We start from the raw sequence: 4,885 nt of genomic DNA on the forward strand, positions 1-4,885 counted from the left end.
CACACCTGATTTAGTCAGCAACAGAAATAAAGTGCGCATGCACGCAGTTACAGTGACTCATGTGAACGGAGGCAATGCGTCTGTTACAGGGGTGTTTGTTATTGTGGGGTCTGCTAGCCCTCAGTGGAACCCCTACATTATGGGCCCTTCGCCAGGAAACCGGATATTGTCTGAAATGCAGTGTGTGAGAGTTATTGCAGACATGCACACATTCAGGCATACTTAGCAGAACATGCTTTAAAAACATTCCTTTTCCTTATCAGCAAATACACAAAAATGTGTGTGTGTGTGTGTGTGTGCGCGTGTGCGCGTGTGTGTGTGCGTGTGTGTGTTAGAAACAAGTGTTTTATAAAAGACATTTTGGACTAAAGAAGGTGAAGTAAAGTAATGTGTTTGCTTCTGGATCTCTATTAGTGAGTGCATGCGAGAGAGAGAGAGAGAGAGAGAGAGAGAGAGAGAGAGAGAGAGAGAGAGAGAGAGAGAGAGAGAGAGAGAGAGAGAGAGAGAGAGAGAGAGAGAGAGAGAGAGAGAGAGAGAGAGAGAGAGAGAGAGAAAAATGAAGGTTAACCATGAGAACTATACTCCCAAAACTTTATCACAAACATTCAAGACATCCTACAAGCAACAGGACCAGCTGTGTGTGTGTGTGTGTGTCTGTGTGTCGTGAGGGTAGGGGGGTTGTTGATCTTGTACTTCTTAGCAGGCTGTGAGAATGTAGCTCTATTGTAATGATGTGTGTCCTGAAAGCATTTTGTTTTGTTTGTCCACCGAAGACTCCCATGCACCTTATCTCCTCAGGGTAGTATTGCCTTTCACACCTGTACCTCTGTAGCATCTGTGATTGAGCGAGTGTGTGTGTGTGTGTCGCTCACTACAGTGTCTCTCCTCTTTAATGATACCTCATCATGTATGGATATATGTGTGACCCAGTTTAAACACACGACACAACACCGTTGGTGATGATGACACGCTATGGAACACATTTAACCACCTGCTCCCTTGCTTTCAAAGAGAAGGCATGGTGCTCGTAGACAGCTCCCCGACCAACAGACTGCCTCCCGATCATCAGTATGCCAAACAATGTAGGGCAGAATGCCACCAGGCCCAGCAGGAACGTTCTGGAATGCGTGTATGTGGGAGTTTGGGGAGGGGATGAAGAGAAGAGAAGAAAAGAAAAGAATAAAAGACTGAAAGTGTGGAATCCTGCCCCCCCCCCCCCTCCCCCCAGGACCTAAGTGTAGGAGGAAGTGAGAGAGTGAGGGATGAGGAAATAGAGGGGAGAGGAGGGAGGGGCAGAGCTCTGGTCAGCGTGTCCCGGTGTGAGAAAGGCACTGTGGCGGCTCGGCCCCTGACTGCCGTCGCGAATCACAAGAATGAGAAGAATGAGTCAGATGACTCAGGCTGAAAAGAGGCTCAGAGTCGACCTTCACACAGCGTAGAGGCTCAGAGTCGACCTTCACAACAGAGTTTCAGAGTCCACCTTCACACAGCGTAGAGGCTCAGAGTCAACCTTCACAACAGAGTATCAGAGTCGACCTTCACACAGCGTAGAGGCTCAGAGTCGACCTTCACAACAGAGTCTCAGAGTCGACCTTCACACAGCGTAGCGTCTCAGAGTCGACCTTCACAACAGAGTTTCAGAGTCCACCTTCACACAGCGTAGAGGCTCAGAGTCAACCTTCACAACAGAGTATCAGAGTCGACCTTCACACAGCGTAGAGGCTCAGAGTCGACCTTCACAACAGAGTATCAGAGTCGACCTTCACACAGCGTAGAGGCTCAGAGTCAACCTTGGTGGCGTGTAGATGACACAGAAGCTTCCAAGTCTCTGATGCTCTGGTTAGCCATCTGATTATCTCTAAAATGTTCTGGTTAGCAAACTGCTCTATAGTAATCCTCTGTATTGCAAACCTCTCTATACCAAACATCACTATACCAAACCTCTCTATACCAAACCGCTCCATATCAAAGCTCTCTATACCAAACATCACTATACCAAACCTCTCTATACCAAACCGCTCCATATCAAAGCTCTCTATACCAAACTGCTCTACAGTAAACTTCTCTATAGCAAACATCTCTATACCAAACCTCTCTATACTAACTCTCTTTATATCAAGTCCATAGGCATAGCATGCTGTTGACTCTGGATGTGCAGTTGACCTCTGTGTGGTTACAGGCTATACATTCACCCCACAAAAGTTACAATGTAGGTTTTTATAAATTAAATCTAAATTAAAGGTGTTCATGCACACTAAGTATTTAATAATATCAAGTCAAATAACTATAAATATCTAAATATAATAAATATAAATATATATAAAAAGTGTAAATCTAACTGCTTGGTTTGTCTTTTATGTTTGTGTGTCACTTCTCACTGCTTTAAGAAATGAAGTTTTCTTCTGAGTCCAGAATGAAAGAAGATGGTCGTCTTTCTCCTTTAGTGTTATTGTCTGCCTTTTAACCTGATGGTAATGATCCTACAAAACCCCTACGGCTTAAACGTATGTGTGGGAGAAGACATGAATTTAGCTCTTTGTGGGGACCAAACATTCTCATGATGATGTGAACATCTTGTCTCGATCAGGCCCCGCCCACCTTCACAAAATCAAATAACTTTTATTTAAATACCTGAAAGTCTAATATTGCTCTTGGCTACTGAAGGGAAAGTAATGGATAGGGCTATGTGTATGTTTACGTGTGCACATTTAACTACAGTAATATACAGGTCAGTGGAAATTCCCCACAAATATAGTAGTACAAGTCTGCATATGTTCTGTGTGTGTGTGTGTGTGTGTGTGTGTGTGTGTGTGTGTGTGTGTGTGTGTGTGTGTGTGTGAGATGTTTTTATCTCTGTGCTGTGCAGGAGGTGGGGGGGGGGGATGTCCAACAAAAATGTGGGGTTCATATGGGGGCACTGAGCAAGCTAACCCACCAGCCCATTGTGTGTGTGTGTGTGTGTGTGTGTGTGTGTGTGTGTGCGCGTGTGTGCGTGTGTGTGTGTGTGTGTGTGTGCGCGTGCGCGTGCGCGTGTCTTTTTTGCAACATATATGTTCCTATACAGATACAGACGTGCATGTGCCTTGACACATATAAGTGAACATTTCACAATGGAAAGCAACTGAATCTACTTTATTTCATTCCAGTAATAATTTCCTATCTCCAAACCCAAAATGTTTAGTCATTATGAACCATTTGTGAATAAAATGAGCACTCTGTGTCCCTTTTCCACCAAATATTTATTTCCACAAAATAAATATCCACTTACTTGCCTTTCAGTTGGTTTGGCAGCTGGCGTTCTGCTCCAAGCTCTAAACACTTCAGTCAAAAACAATAGAATCCATGAGTTGTTTCTCCAAATATTTCACTGAAGCAAGAGTTACTTTCTCAGAGTCAGTGATTAACGCTTATAACTCTGGCAGTGCAGAACAGGCAAAAACATGAGCAGTGTTTTATGAGCATGGCTTACTCAGAATTCATGTAAATATGAATAATGAACTTGGAAAAATGTATTGCCATCAAATAAGTAGAGAATAAAGTGTTGTCAAGACATCCCTGTTTTTGGAATGCCACCACTATGTTTTCAAGTCAGGTGGGCTTTGATCAAATTCAAATTTATATTCAAAATTTATTTATACAGTACTTTTTACAACACATGTCACAAAGCAGCTTTACAAATGTTCAAATCCAAGCCGAACTAAATCAAAGTTTTCATTTTAATAAATCACACACTTACACGCACACCCAGATTGATAATTCTTCCAAATATATTCAGTATGTTGAAATAAAAATGACGTGAATACCAAACATTTCACAATCTGAAATCCCCTTAATAAGCTACACATTTTCACACATTTAATGATTCTTTTCATGATTCTGTGTATTACAATTGATTCCCTGTTCAAAATAGATCAAAAACTTTTATTTTGCAGAGATTTTATTTAGCATCATCTTGGCTGATTTAAGGCATTTACTGTGAACATCTGTTCAAAATTGAATGTGTCTGATCTATTTGATCTGAGAGAGAGAGAGAGAGAGAGAGAGAGAGAGAGAGAGAGAGAGAGAGAATGAGAGAGAGAATGAGAATGTTTTCATTCGAGCACTGAATGTGAGAACAATAACAGAGTGAGAATGTAATAACAGGAGGTGGGACACAGAAGAGTGGCCTTTAGGACACAGCCCCCACTTCATCATGAGGGACCAGCAAAGCATGGAGCTAATCAAGCTCTGCATCTCTCTCTCTCTCTCTCTCTCTCTCTCTCTCTCTCTCTCTCTCTCTCTCCCTGCATTAGGCCATGTCATCCCCATTAGGGAGAAAAAGAAAAGAACAAAAAGAGAGGGATAACTAGAGGAGAGGAGAAAGGAGTGCTCAGACACTTGGGGGTTAATCCGGTAGTTCACAAATTGGGGAGGGGGGGGGGTTATGTGTATTTGGATCTGAAAATGTAGAGTTTTATTTACATTTGAAAAGGGATAGACTATTAGGCCCGTGTGTGTGTGTGTGTGTGTGTGTGTGTGTGTGTGTGTGTGTGTGTGTGTGTGTGTGTGTGTGTGTGTGTGTGTGTGTGTGTGTGTGTGTGTGTGAGTGTGTGAGTGCATCCAAGTGTGTTTGAGTAGGGGGTGTGGTGTGTGCACTCAGGTGAAAGCTGACAGTAGCAACACTGAGGTTGTGACCTACTGCAAGATAACGTGTAAAGAAAACAGACAAACTTGCGCACACACACACACACACACACACACACACACACACACAGATAACATCACTGGAAGGGATTTGGCACAATGGGGGCAGATCTTGGGACTAGGAGGGAGGTCGAGGGCCACTCTGAGCAGGAGGGGTGTTATCTTTGTGTGTGGATTTGTGTGTTGTGTGTGCATGCATGCA

Source organism: Electrophorus electricus, chromosome 9, assembly GCF_041902795.1.
Source record: "Electrophorus electricus isolate QZ-2024a chromosome 9, ASM4190279v1, whole genome shotgun sequence".
NCBI classification, from domain to species: domain Eukaryota; kingdom Metazoa; phylum Chordata; class Actinopteri; order Gymnotiformes; family Gymnotidae; genus Electrophorus; species Electrophorus electricus.